Source organism: Ictalurus furcatus, chromosome 22 (assembly GCF_023375685.1).
Source record: "Ictalurus furcatus strain D&B chromosome 22, Billie_1.0, whole genome shotgun sequence".
Lineage (NCBI taxonomy): Eukaryota > Metazoa > Chordata > Actinopteri > Siluriformes > Ictaluridae > Ictalurus > Ictalurus furcatus.
The window spans coordinates 15559506-15575296 of NC_071276.1; the positions used below are offsets into that span (position 1 = coordinate 15559506).

Consider the following 15791-nt stretch of genomic DNA (forward strand, 5'->3'; position numbering starts at 1 on the left):
ATACATGTAGTGAATGATACATGTAAAGATTTTGATAATTTAACATTACTTGCTCCTGCAATTTGTGTCCAGCAAAACCAAAAGAGTACATTTGAGACAGAACAGTGCCAAGGAATCTCAGCAAAAATTATTCATTTTAGACATCTGTAAAAAGGCAGCTCAATACATTATCAGGTTGTGATAACCCTTATCAGTGTGTGGTTCACATGGCAGGGGACACAGATTCTCAGCTGCCAATCTTAAGCTCTCCCTCTTCTACATTTCGCTGAGGAATTACTCTGGCCATTACAAATGGAAGAGGAATGCATAACCTTGTGTTTCATTACCTAATCCTTGACAGTGACCTTTCCTCTGATACTCTTCTGTAATCACAAAGCAGGTAACACCTGCATCTAGGCAGCTAGTGCCTCTCCTGTCTTGGTTTTCCATAATCTAAGATGACAGATTAATACTGGTATAGAGGAAACATCTGCGGTGTCCCCTACTATCATGGATGATCAGAGTTCATGCCATTCTCAAATATCAGCATTTTTCTACTGCTCTCCTGACAAAGATACAGCTTCACATGGAATAGATATTTCTTTCTTCGTAAAAATAAATAAATAAATAAATAAAATCTTTCTGGGCTCAGAGCAATGGTCGGTTGGAATTTTTTTTTTATATGAATTGGAGACAGGTGCATATTTTTCATGTTCCAACTTTTTACTTTTTATGTATTTTTTGGAACATAACATGCCTTTCTGCAAATTTCTGAAAGGGAGCATAAACCCAAATTTCCATAATATAACTGGAAATGTATCTCAGAGGCTGCTTTTGAACACTTCATTAGCTCTTTTTATGAACACTATATTATCTATTTATTTAGCCTTGTTTTAACCACCTAGTAAAATGTCTAATGCTATGTTATTCTTAAGTGTTCTTTTGTCTTTACAATCCAACCAGATTTCTCCCATTTGATCAAATTTGTACCCATTTCTCATTAAATCAGTTTAAAATATACTCGTTATAGATTCACATGATCAGAAACCTTCCCTGTGGCATGTGTCCTTCAACTACGAACAAGTGATATACTGTGGTGAAATTGCTGACTGAGACAACATAGATGGTTGACAGTCTGTTCTATTCACAGCTAGTGAAGTCAGCTGCAGGTAATATGGTCTAAGAGGCAGAGCTCTGAGCACAGAGCCGTCTTGACATGTGATTAGCAGGAAAGAGAGGTATCCCACAGCTGCACCACACATCCATGATTAGACAGACAAGGATGACTGCCCCTGTGCTAGAGAGCTAAAGCATCCTGATGATGGATATTCCTTGGACTATCAAGGCTGTCAAGTACCACCCCCACCACCTGTGCCTGTTTTACACCTCACCCCAAGGAGTAAATCAACAAAATAGCCAGAAAATTTCTTTGTGTCACTACTAGGGTTTTAGTTCTAGGTGGACAGCTGGCTTCATAACTTTGAAGTATAATTTTTTTCCACAAATATTTGAAGAAGAAGAAGCCTCAGGATAGTCTTTGTTGACTACATTTGCCATTTCCAGACAGAATCTGTTGTCGAAGCTGCTATATCGACAGATGAATCACACAAAGTAAGAAGGAAGCAAAGAGCCTCTTGGAAAAGTAAACCAAAAGCCATTCATGTGCGCTCGAAAGGAGTTAACAAGGCTATGGAAAGTATGCCAGTGGTTATGAATGAAAAACCCAATAGTAGTAGCAGTACTAGTGTTTCTTTTCTTTCCAATGCTGACAAACAGACAAAGAAATCCTTCCTTTTATCAGCTCTTCATCAGGACTGAACTATAGCCAGAATGTACTTTTAGATGGAACCAATACAATTATTACTTTCTAACATCCTGCTGCTAAGCAAGTTGGCCTCCATGTATCATATTCACTAAAGCTGAACTTGGAAGCACATATTCTTAGCACAGTAGTATTAGCACAAAATATCAGTATTCATGCAGTGCTGTGTTGCTCCTTTATTTTTATGACAGCAGCTGGAAAAGGAAAAACTAGCGCACACAGTGACCAAATGAAAACTTTAATACATCGTTAAGCTTAGGCATAAAAGTTAATTAGATCTAAGCTCTACTGGCCACGTTCCGGTGTAATAAAAAAGATTATTTGCTTAACTTGCAGTTTGTTGGGTTCGTCAAATAAAGCTACGTTTGTGGTAAATAAGGTGATAAATTGTGCTCAGGGAGCTTCAAAATATATGAATAATTAACAGTTTTCCAACATTTTACTATTTCATCAGGTAGTTACTAGCTTTCACATGGGGACATATTTTGCAACCACAGAGAATTGGAATGGAAAGGAATGAAAAGTTTATATGGGCTTTGCTAAGTGCAAGATTAAAGAGTTATTGTGTAGATAAAATAAAATCACTCTCAGTGGCATCTCAATAGCTATTATAAAATAGATTGGACTTACTCAAACATTTCGTGAAATGGCCAGATAGAAAAGGGCTCATGCATAAATTATCGGATGGGAAATGAAAGGCTGGTGTAATTAGGGGTTAGTCAAAGCACCTAGTCTGGATATCCCCCCCCCGGGGTTTTAATGCATCACAGCACTGATGCTCATTTTATAACCCTGGTAACTCTTATACATTATGTTTTACGATCTGTAAAAATGACTACATTTATATTAGCACATCCATGTCATATATTAAACAGAGCATTACAAAGATAAATTTTGGATGATTAAAAAAAAATCTTAGTCAGATTAATGTTGATTCATTTTCTATAACGGCATCTCTGACAGTAGGTTTGCCTGCTAGGTTTAAATAAATGCGCTCTTTCTAATATGTTATCTTATTGAGGAACTTGTATGGCGGACACAACATACTAAACATGCCGAACATGCATATACGTAGTATGGAAGGAGTCTCCGGTGTCGGTGCTAACACTCGAAGGTAAACCTGTAACTTTAGGTTTTCCAATCATGGGAAAGTCTTCAGGTTTTGTTGTTGTTGTCTTATTAACCTTTAAAAAAGAGAGAGACTGTTGAGTGAACTGCTGTTTATAGCTGTTATAATGTAAGTAATTACATTAGAATTATTATAATTAACATATTTCACAGATGTTCCACAACATTAAATGTAACTATGCATGGACGAAAAGTATAACGTGTCGTCCTTTATTTAAGAAAAATCGGTAAATTGTTGTGGAATAAGATGAATAAAACATGTCAGTATATGCTATTATTGGAAAATTATAGCACCCCATTGTTGATTATTTTCTACCCACATAGCCACCCTGTCATTTTTTTTATTCCTTACATTTATATCCATATGTAAGGAACTGAATTTATTTCAAGCATAAATCCAACCGAAATTAAATTACTTTGTAAATGCGCTTTCCCTCAGTGATTGCTTTCCTGGTGCCCGCCTTACAGAATGTGACCTGTTTTGTGTGGCGCAGTTTTCTAATTTGTTCTGGGAGGCTGATGATTGATGATAAGGCTTTCCACTCTCAAAGTAATTACATACCTCAGGTGAGAACTAGTGGCTACTGAAATACTGATATACTACATTACAACTCAATCAGATTAGTACTTACTGTATACAAAACGGTAATGTGGTAATGCTCATGCACAGATGCTTAGCAATACTGCATGCAGCTTTGTCTATATTAAATATGAAAAGTATTTCTTAATATGATTTTAAATGCTGTGTTTTCATGCACTCTAAAAACTGTAAAGTATGGTAAAAAAAAAAAAATAATAATAACCCAGAGACACCGTTTGGACACACAGACCTTCAAAAAGCAACATCATATTTAATGTGACAGATCATCCCACTGTATAAAATACTGTAGATGTTCAGTTATGTGGAACATCAACCCCACGCTGTGTTACAGAAAAGAGTCACAACACTTTCTGTCTGAAGTCGTCAAGCTCGCTCGGTTTTGTAGGTCAGCCGTGATAGAACATCTCTTCTCTTAATGTGGGTCACAGGCAGTGCTGAATGAATGGGTAATGTCTAGAGATTTTAGTCACCTTGAGAGGTACAGATTGATACGGATTCACTGTCACTCACTGTAAAAGGAAGAAAAAGTCAAGTCATAAAGAAATGTCTCTCCCAAAGCAAGTGTGCATGCTATAGACCCTACCACTGGGAACAAACATTTAAGAATACGCCATAGTTCAGTTCCCGAAGGAGTCAAGGTCAATGTTAAGCACAAGGACTGAACAGTCTAGCTTGGCGACAACACTGAAACTGGACAAATCACAATGAAAAGGTCTTTCAGATATGAGAAACCTACTTATCTGTCTCACAAAATCCAGTTTTTATTGACCTGCCAACCTGGAAGGTCACAATTGGAGACAGAGTGCTGCTGAGGATAGCACTATGATTGCGCCTCCTAATCATCAAACAAAGAGATGGATTTCCAGGCTAGCTCATAACACTGTCTGCCTGTGTGTGTGAGTTTGGATCGATGGCCCAGCGAGCAGCACTTGCTCATATTATCGGTTCATTAATGGATTTTCAACTTGTCACTCACCTGAGAAATGAGCGTGGAGTTCCTAGTGCAAGGTTCTTTCAAAATGTTTTTGCTCGCTTTTTCCTTCACTTTTTCTTTATTTATACTTTCTCACTTTTTTTTTTTACTGTCTGGCTGGTAGTCTTTTTTTTCTTTATGTCTATATTACTCTAATATTTTCTTCACCATGTAAATATGAAGCAGTGAAAAATGAAATATTATGTCTGTAAGAAATAAGTACAGAAAGATATAAGAGTGCTGAGAAATTGTTGGTTTGCTGAGCCTTAGCTTATGGGTTGCAACAGTCCACTGGCTCCAAATAAGTCTTTTCGGAGTGGGTGCCAATTCTTTCTTGGCTCTTTATTTTATTTGGCTCAATGTGCTGTAGAAAAGGCACTCATTTAAACCTTGGCTGGAGTCCAGTGACCAGATCGAAGCAAATGAATATCTCGGGTGATGATAATCATGCATAAGCACACACAGAGAGAGAGAGAGAGAGAGAGAGAGAGAGAGAGAGAGAGAGAGAGAGAGAGAGAGAGAAAACTACCCACAAATACAGAAGCTCTCAGGGCTCTTAAAAGACATACTGACGAGTTGCTAGCTTGAAGTGAAAAACAGTGAGATACAGTGCAAAATAAACAGCAAATGTTATAAATTCCACTATAATGCAATTATAAACTGATTGAGTTCAATGTCAGAATTCTACAACAAATCAAACCTTTCTTATTTTAATAACGGGTAATCTAATTTACAAAAATGACAAGCCACAGAGACTGAATACAACATAAAAGAAAACATTACATTATTTTCATACATGACATTCATTCCCTGGAGTTTACAGACCATTTTCCATCTGCACAGTGACTGAAAGTGAGTGAAGGCTGTTTTTCAGCCTGGAAAGGCTGATTTTCATGCTAGCCAAGCCCCATTTATAGAGCTTTAATGATGCTGGAGGCTCAGATGGCATCGATAAGCGGGTTGGTGTGTGCGCACATGTGATAAGAGGGTGGGTGTGTGGAGAAAAAGCTGTGTTCACACTGCTCTGAGAGGTCTAGCAGTTCGCTGACATCACAGTGCTTTACAATAGCAGCATTTAAGCTAAGCTAAGTAGACTGGGGTTGAGTGACTTCGTAAAGGAAATGGAAAGTTAGACTTAGGACTTAGTTACGAAGACTAAATAATAGGTTTGCTGAAGAGAAAGCAGTTGAGTTGAATCCAGATGCCTTGGAGTCTGGATCTGATGATGTTTCAACATCAGCACTTAAGCAATTTGTCTGACGCCAAGATTCTGCTTTATGTTTCAGTCTACTCGTCCAATAAACATTCTGACAAATGATACTAAAGACAGTGAAACTGAACATGTTCAAAACAAGCAGCATATCAACTTTCGACTTAATGGTGAAACAGATACAATTGACATTGACCGTGACCCTGGAATTAAGGCTAACCTTTCCTGACCCGAGGCCCATGTGCACCTTCAATTCGTCCCATATGGTATAATTATAGAGGAGCATTTGTTACTTGGAGTCTGGTTTTACCTTAAAAGCCCTGGTGACCTGATGTTTATTAGCCTGACCCCTGGAGCGCCCGGAATAGCAGTCCTCAGATGTTCTGTTTACAATACAACCGATCCCTGTATTTTCAGAAAACTCATAACAGAGTGGTCTTTATAATGCCTGTTCCCATACTTCTTGCTTTTATTTCCAACCTAAAGCTCAATCTAAAAAAAAAACAAACAAAAAAACCTAGAGCTCAATCTAATTTGGTTCACAAGGGCTCTGGTAGTTAGGTTCTGTACTCCTTGTCCTGGATACCACAAGAGAAGGAAACCTTCCAGATGGGGCGCGTGTGAGAGGATCAGGTTACTCTGCCAGGTGAAATCAAATTTCTGCTGAATTTTTCATGTGGTTCTTTCTAGCAGGAGTATATTTGTATGTGTCAATACACAATTAAACATCAAGGGTCATATTCATAGTTGAGTTAAGCATGCTTAATGTGGAGTGCTGATACTGAAACTGTACTAGCATTAGGATACAAGGTTTCTATTAGAAGTTTATTTCACATTTCTCATTCCTATATCATCGTATTCCTCTTTTTTTTATTAATGTTTCAATGATCAATTCAAACTACTGTACTTTACTGCTCATCTATTCATTCAACAGCAAAGAAAAAAATGCCTTTTGCTTCTTTAGTCTGTGGAAATCTAGATGCTATTGAAAAACCTTGTCTCAGTCATTTTTATTGAAGTCAAGTCTTGGAGGCAACCTTGAAGGCATGCATCACACACAAATGATTACCATAATTGGAATGAATCTGGAACTCGACTTGTGTAACCCATTTCTGAAAACATGTAACTTTCCCTGCATAAATATTGACATCATTTTTGGATCTCAGATGCGAACACTGAATATGCTAGATATATAAATTTCATAGCAGAATTACACTTAAAGCAACTCTCGCTCCAATAGATTCCTCCACCTCTTCAATCGTGCCAATATGATGATTTAAGGAAGGCACATTACTTCCTGTTTGCGTAAGAAGTGAAGAATTTGCTGTTCAGCACTGACAGATAATGGAGCATTCGCTCTCAGACTGAGAACAGTGCACAAACGCTTGACTAGTCTGAATCCACAGCTGTTCATTTCAGAGCTGGAGGACGTTCTCTGTCCTTGGTCCTGGTTCTGCTCCTTTGAGCTACACGGCAGTAAAAGCCAATGACTCTGGCATGCACACAATTCTGACCATGGAACAACACGTACATTTATCAGAAACATGGCCGAATTGTCAAGTTGACAGTTTGAAGGAGACTTCCTGGAGGACTTTAAACTCAAAAAAGGAAAAGGTGCTTCATATCACCATGTTGCAGTATGACAATTGTGGGGTTGTTCATTGAAAAAAGTAACATTTTTGCCAGCTAATATACGTCTGTGAAAACCCGAAGTCAAGTATTAACTTTACTGCCGCCATCCTGACAGGAAAACACCCGTTTTCCAGCAGCTGGAATGTTGGCTGTGGGGTGAGGACATCTGTTTTGCCTTCTGTAACAAAGGCATGAAGTTTGACGCACATCAGGGCAGAGAACTCCGTCCACTTGGGTCAATAAACTCAGAACGATAGGTCTAACTGTATTCTTTTATTAATCTTTATAACATTTCCAGACTAAACCGTCTGCTGCTTTTGTCTTGGTCATGTAATGGTGCACATTCCTGTTCGAGGGATCACTGGCGCTGAGTCAGACATGTGTGCTCATCTTTTGGATTTCAGCAGAACAGACACTGGCAGAATAAAGAGCTCTGAGTCGGCGGCTTTTCGCGAGACCTCTTGCATTAGCATCAGACAGACATTAAAACCATCTGGAGTTTTACTCAGCAGAGTGTTTGAGGAAATCTTTGTTCATGGATTCTCATGAATCATTTAGAGTGCCTTTGTGGCTAAATTGGGAAGAAAAAAGTGATTATTTATAGACTTTATAGTCCATCTGACATGAAACGAGATGATCATGATCTGAGCAGTGATTTGTACAACAAGTTAAGACTCAACCGCTTTTGATTGGCAGAACATTCTCTGAACGTTAAGTACTTTTGGTTCATTCTTTTAAGTTTTTATAAGATTTTAAGTAGTAGGAACGTTTACATTAATATTTCCACAATGTTAATATGACACATTCTAGAACAACATTCTAATAACATAACCATCATTACACCAGATGTTTTTAGAACACTTCAGGATCCTTATTCATTCAAATATTACATCCTGTCCGTCTTAGAACCTGTTAAATACGTACAAACTTTCTAATAAAATAATGGTACCATTGCAGACATCTTTGGAATTTGATAGTTTTTGGAAAAACATGAGATAGTTCTATCTAGCGTCTAACAAACCTCTGCTGTGTCACTCTGGGAGAACCCTTGAAGGTTCTATGTAGAACTGTACAGCAGAATGTTTTTCTTTCAGAATAGGTTACAGGTAGAACCCTGTTAGAAAGTTTGAACTGTTAGTACCATATGATCTATCCAAAGAAGCACTTGAGTCACCCTCAGGCCTTATCATGGAACCTTGATATACTCATTTAAATGACAGGTTCTTCAAGAGCTCTTTGATTGGTTAACAGTTCTATCTTTTTAAGCATAAACTGAAACAGGGTTGTTGATGGAATCTTTTTTCCTCAAATGTGCATCCTTGTGTGAAAATTTACATTGTAAGGTTCCTTGTGAAATAGTAGGAATAAGAAATGTCCTACACGTGGAGTTCTTTTGTTCCCTAATGTACAATGGTCTAATTACCTCTAATTTCCTCTACAGGTATGTTCCTCTAACCAAAGATGGAAAAGATACATTACAGTACAGATTCTGAAAAGGTACTGTTTCATGTACTGCCTCAATGACACTTTTTTATTTTAACACCTCAGTTTATTCATTTATTTATTTGAACGAAGAACACTCTGGCCAATTTGTCTCAGAGTGGCCAATGCTCTGATGCTAGCAGCTGCTGAAACAAAGCCTACTTTCCCATTCATCTGTACCCAGTGTCAGTGAATGCCCTGAGCATAGCACCAATAAAACATTTACAACATACATTTAGTGCCTGGGGAAAGGCCAGAGTCATAATCTAAACCCTAATCATTAGTTTTGAGACGTCGATTGGCAATAATGACAAAAAAGCAACACTAATGGGCATTTGCTATTCATTGAGCTATACATAACAAACAAAAAGACTAAATTATAAGCTGTTGTGGGTCAAAGATTCCTTCTGAGATGTTTCCAAAAATCCAAATCATATTAACATGGTTAAGTATTGTATGACATCGTTATATCATTACACGCTTACTTCTTACAAAAGTGTCCAGGAAAGAAAATTATGTACGTTCTAAAGTAATCTTCATTCACAATTTTACCGCCAATTTGACCTTCATCTTTGACCCATATACAGAACCGACATTAAAAAGATTCAATTGAATTTTGAATACAAATGTATAGAATGTGTGAATGTCTATAAAACTATGTGAGCAGCTCTACATACGAATAGCAAGTTCTCTGATGACAGTCTGTTTCTTTAAAAGGAACCCGGAGATCCTGGGGGTCTCTGTCAGAACCCCCGCCCCTTCTCTCTCTCTCTCTCTCCTTCTTTCTCTCTCTCTCTCTCTCTCTCTCTCTCTCTCTTTCATAGAGCCACACACAGAGGAGCAAACACTCTTTCAGATGATCTACGAAATCTCTCCCGTAATGATGCCCTAAGCAGGCAGGATATTCATACTGTCTCATTGCCGTGAAAGGATGTGAGAGGAGAAGTGGAATCTGACGATCGCTGTTTACCAGTAGCTGAAAGGAGACTAAATAACAGTGGTAACACTAACCAGCTGACACTTTCCTGGCATGGGTGGGCAGCATAGAAAAATCCAGATGCAGTTATCCTGGCAGGTAATATGCACTGACTAACCCAAAGTGGACACAGTGCGTAAAAAACAGCCTTCCCTTGTGAACCTTTAAAAGCAGTCCACATATTCAGTTACTCTCAGGTATATCAAGTATATCAGTCAATCCTCAATCAGTGCAATGTACAAATATAAAGCACATAACATTTATACATCCTTTAAGTTTTTTGCAGTGGATCTAAGTAATCGCAATACCATTTAGAACAAGATGTCAAGACATCAAGCAACACCAAGCAAGTGGGAAAAAAAAGAACATTCTAGTGCACAGCCACTCAATACAACTCTTACAGGTCAACATAAATGTCAGTAGCTCTGCACTTACCTTAGTGTCTGAAATAATGTGCTCTTCTTTATCTACTATGTGGCACTCTTTTTTAAAAAAAAAAAAAAAAACTTAAAATCTCTGCAAAGCTTCTTTTTGTGACTTTTTTCTGTGTGCTGTCTTGTTTTCCCTAGAGAGATGCAAGTTGTGCCATTTCTCTCTCTCTCTCTCTCTTTTTTTCCCCTCTCAGCAGTAGTGATCCACGGAGGCAGGGAGCCTGCTGGCGCTGCAGCCGGAGAGAGGGAGCCAGTGAAAGAGAGAGAGGGAGGGAGAAGTCCCTTTCTCTTAAACAGTAGACACTTTGCGGTCAGACCCCACTCCCACCTACCATTCTTATATATCCCCCTCCTCTTTCTCCTCTCCCTCCTTCTTTCTCTCTCTCTCGCTCTCTCTCTCTCTCACTATGGAAGCTGGAGAACTGAAACGGGATGCCTCTAAGCTGAGCTGCATAAGGGAGAGTCAGAGCGAGTGTGTGAGAAAAAAAAAAAAACAAGTGTGGGGGGGTGAGAGAAAAAGATTTTCGGGAGACGGAGAGCTAGTGTGAGACGGAAAGTGCGTGAGATAAAAAGTATAATGAGAGAGAGAGGCTATGTGAGAAAAGAGAAAGAGAGAGAGAGAGAGAGAGAGAGAGAGAGAAAGAGCAAGCATTAAGCTACAAAGTGGAGCAGCAAATGGTGGGAGGAAGAAACCCAAGGCTGCATTAACATACATTTCAGGATTAGAATAAACGATGGGTGAAAAGAAAAACGAGCTTGTCTATGAGTCTATGTGTTAGATGATGGTGATGACACCACCAATGACAGGATTTGCATGCCGATCAGCATAATCCCACTTCCAACAGCTCAATGAGAAAAAAACAAACAAACAAACAAAAAAGTCATTTTAGTCAAGGTAGATGTTCCAGAAAGCTGAACTGTTTCTACCTCAGAAGGCTGGATCGTAGTTCTCTGGTGCGCTTCTGTAAACACACAGCACTTAATCAGAATTCTGAAATCTCTCCAGCATCACTCACACACACACACACACACACACACACACACACACACACACACACACACACACTGCAGGTAGAACGGAACCCCAAACCATGCTGGCTTCAATTATCATCCCACGCAGTGCCCCCACATTTCTAGTAAACAGGATCCCTGGTTGAAATAAACTCACTAACAAAGGCGCCCCACACTCTCGGTTCTAAGCCGCCAAGCAGAAATGCCCTTTAAAGATTTCCAATGAGCCTCATCAGCTCTGGAGATGATGACACTCTTTGGGTGGGGGAAATCTGACCCTGGAGCTTTTCAGTGCCTGGAATGGGGGGTTGTGGAGACCAGGAGGGGTTTCCCCATGGGAAGAATTGGAAATGTGCTCTCTGATGAGGGAAATCGAGCTTGATCAAAACAGGCTTGATGGGGTCATGCATTGCTGATGATGCACACCATCCATGTGGGATTTTATTCTGGGATTCGTTTTGGAGAAGATGAGAAACCGGGACACTGATGGAATTCGCATCACTCTTCCACCAAGTGGAACAAATCCTCGGTACGTTCAAGCTCAATCCATATCAACGGCAAACAAAGAAAATTCGAACAATATTGTGTCTAAACAGGGGAAGTGCTGCTATTTCTTCATCCTCTATTACAGGTTCCAACCCACACACATTACACTCTCATAATAAGCCATGTCTTCTGCTATGGCCAAACTCACACCAAAAGAAGAAGTCGACAGTATTCCCAAAGTCGCTTCACACCACAGTAGACCACCTGCAAGAATGACTGGTTGTTATTCTGTGTGTGTGAATCTATGTCTTCAGGGGGAGGTAGACAAGTTCCCTGCCCTCATAAGAACACACAGCACCTCTTTCCATCTGTTCCACCTCTCACCTTTCTCTCACACGTTCTCTCTGCCCTCGTCCTTCATGAGGAACTGTGTTCAGAGAAACACGTGCCTCAGTTCATCAAGCTTTCCCATGATTCAGGCATTCAGAGAAAGACATATCCTGCAGTCCTGATTTCCCAAATGACAGTGTTGCTCACCTCCTCCCCCTGTTTTCCAATTTCTATAGCAGGTGCTCGCTTGCGTGATCCAGGTTTATTCTCAGCAGCACCAACAGATAATGTGGTTTTTACAGCGAGACTAGGTGTGAGCTTTTCTTTTCAACTACTGAGACCTGATTTCAACAGTTTTCCTAAAGGCTTTTAAAGCAAAATGCTTGATCCCCAAGCAACAGGCCATTACGCAACCATACGTTTGTGATGCACTTTAGCAAAACAATTACTATGTTCACGTTTTTCTACATTGGAGTGGCCTTAACAAAGTACCATCCACAGGTTTGTGTCTTAGGGAGAAAAAAAAGGTAGTTGAGTTCAGGCAGTATTTTTTCCTCCCTGTAATTGGTGGCAGTCCACTGAAAGAAAAGCACAAGGGCTCAACGGGTAGCAAGACACTTTCTGTCAGAGCTAGTGGGATCTAATTATAGGAGGAAGTGGCTCCTGCCTATGGCATAGTCGAGTGTCAGGAGCCGCAAGACTGCAATAAGAGAGCAGAGGGCTGGAGGGACGTGGCCTCAGCTCGCAGGCACCCCGGTGACCTGCACAGACCTGTTTACCTCATTAAAAATGAATTCCCAGGTAATATTGCCATTTCTCCAACCTCCCTTCCCTTTTCAGCCTTGCGGTCATCCATTATGCAGCAGGGAGCCAGAGTCGGATGGGTTAATGCAAGACAGGTCATTTGGCCAGTTTGGCTACAGAACCCGTCACTTCCTGTCACTTTTATTACCCTGGTGTTGGCTCATGTGCTCAGATATTAACACTAATGGTCTGTTTAAAGTGTAAAGTCTGCAGATGAAATAAAAATGTACTCTCAGCAAATGAGGGTCATGCCATCTGTGAGTTAAAGAAAGGAAAAGTGATCTATTGGGGATTTGTCATTCCTAAAACAAAGACAAGGATGAAAAAAAATGAAAAAGCAGGAGCAACATACAGCAGTAAAGAGCTATTTCCTATCTATATCCGCTGCTTATTAGTCTTATAGAGACTAAGCGATAAATTGTCATTAGGTTTAGACTAATGAAAAACAACCTTTATTGGCTCTGCAGTGAAATCTAAGCAAAAGAAAAGCAAGAATTTTTAGTATATGGGAAAGATTAGTTGCAGACCCAGGCTTAATTGCTAAGGCAGGGTAAAACCGGCTGAATGATGTCCTGGACCACACACAGGCCAGCAACCTCTGTGTATGTGTGTTTAAAAAGCCTGTAAATTTCTGCTAACTGTGACAGGGGATTAGAACTTTACCCTGACCCCTGTGACCTTGCGAGTCTTGTGTTCCTCAGGCTCGGGGAGCTTTATCTGCTTCCATGGTGCTTCTATGTTTTCATTAAAGCACACTTTCTATTAAAGCACCATGACCTGTTGAAATTGGTGCATGGAGACCCATAAATATCACAGATTAATGACTATGGTCTGGATCTGCACCACTGAGAACATGAAGCTTCACTGTACAAAACACGCCCCATCATGTTTCCAGCCTTTCAAAGGATCTTTCATTCTTTTCCATTTCATCATAGGGGGTGGAATGAGGTCCAGGACTGCTGAGAACATCTCAAACAATGGATCATGTGGATTTAAGGAGGTCATGAGTACAATCCTGTGGGTTGAAAGTGCACATCTTTCTTTCTAATCATGCTCTGTATATTTTTGCAAAAGTGAAGATTTAATGTTTTTCCCTCACTGAGATAGAGATGCAATACTTTAAAGCAAACAGGGCTGAGCTGGACACACAAAGACAAATAAATGATTTCCTCTTAAACAACTTGCAGCAATGGCAGCTCGGTGAATGGGACCTTTGGGCCAAAATGAAAGTGCTGAAGTAGAACTTTATTGCGAGGAACGAGAAAGGACTGAGCAGTTACACCTGATAACAGCTTTTCACTGTTCCTTCAAGCAGTCCTGAGACATCACTGACCCTTGTCGAAGTAGAGCCCTCTTTTTTAGGAATCCTATCAATAGATTATCCCATTCCATGTGACAGCTGCTTTTAACAACAGTGGGATCTGATTACTGTAAGATGATCGAACAAGATGCCTTCGATTGAAATGGAGAGGAATTTGAGATGCAATGTTGTCACCTGCTCAAGAAATTGGCCCTAGGGACTGGAAAGCACCACTTAATCTGATGAAGGCTGTGAAATGTGGGCAGAGAGAGGAAGGAATGCAGAGAAAGGCTGACCTGAGGGACCTGAGACCTGACCTTGAGTCCCAGGGACTTCATCAAATGAGTCAACTGTGGTGCTGCCACATAGCTTTGGTGGGTGAAAGTGGACACTGTAGACCAATGAGACACCTGTGTCATGGAAAACATGACTCAAAAGGCTAAGAACCTTAGCCTTGATTTGACATAAAATTTTGATCTGATTCGAACGACCTTCCAACTTGTCTAATATTTCTATCCTGTCCATACCTTTTTCATTCTCCTTCCACAGTCTTACCTGGTGGCATTACATCATGGCTAAAAAATGACCAGATAGCCTGAAACTCCACCATTCACCTGCAAGGCAAGTTGACTGGTACCTCTTGTGACCTCCAAGTCAAGGACAAAAGTCTTGTCTTTCTCTCCTCACTCCATAAAATAAACACTGTAATATGTCACAATACGTCGGCATGCTGAGACATTTTCATCACAGCTACGCAGTCGTTCTTTTCAAGTTAGCCACCGCATCCACACTGGGGCAGACAGATTTGTTTGTAGAAGCCCTCCGAGAATACAGGCCTGTCTCTGGCTGAATCAAGAACGATGCTTTATCTCTTTGCAAGAGCAGTGGAAAGACAGGCAGGCTGGTTGATTTATTAATGCCATGTAGGTAAAGCCTCAGGGCTGAGTGTCAGGGTGTATTTCTGGTGAGATTAAGATGTCCCAGAGGTTTACGTCTCTGAGTCTACAAGCCGCAAGCTTGTTTTCACCTCGACAGCCACTGCCGACAGCACACTGTAAAAAGCTACACAGAGAACATATTTACAATGTAAGCGATCCTCTTGCCAATGAGGCAAAGTACACAGCAATTCACTCTGATTACAGAGACTACCTCTGTACACTGAGCTGACAGTGTATGGCACCTGCTATTTAAAAAACACAAGTCTTAAAAGGTTTAAAGAACAAGCTGAGGTGACTGAGTTCTCAGCAGGGTTGAAGATTTCCTGGATGGTCTCATTGAGGAAGCAGCTTTTGTGCATCTGTTTTCCCAACCCTGTCTGTGGCGAGAGTCATGCCCTCCGTGCCCTTTGTCTACTCGCTGCGATGCATCTCTCTGTGAAAGAATGGGACAGCCAGGCGGGGAACAAAGAGCAGATCACGGCTCTTTACTGGGACAGAGCAGCTTAGCCAAGGATATAACCCCCGTTGCTGTGGATTGCTTGGTAGGAGTTTCCTTTTAACACTGACCTACAGTCAGCTCCCTTCACCCAAACCTACATGTTCACTGGTATAAAATGGAACAGACTTTAGATCAGGGTTAATGTTCCACTTCAATAGTCTTGAATTTATATTAAAATATGCAACCTTA

The 15791-nt window shown here is 40.3% G+C and overlaps 1 protein-coding gene across 4 annotated transcripts in view; it reads right to left on the bottom strand.

The window, feature by feature from the left end:
- Window positions 1-12252, bottom strand: part of tncb (tenascin Cb) — a 53925-nt gene extending 41673 nt beyond the window's left edge. The window contains exon 1 of one of the 4 annotated variants that reach the window (XM_053610428.1): window positions 10239-12252. The gene's annotated coding sequence lies outside the window, so the exon portion shown is untranslated. The remainder of the gene's footprint in view (window positions 1-10238) is intronic. The other 3 variants (XM_053610430.1, XM_053610429.1, XM_053610432.1) reach the window with 3 other exon arrangements.
- Between the last annotated feature and the right edge of the window lie 3539 nt (window positions 12253-15791).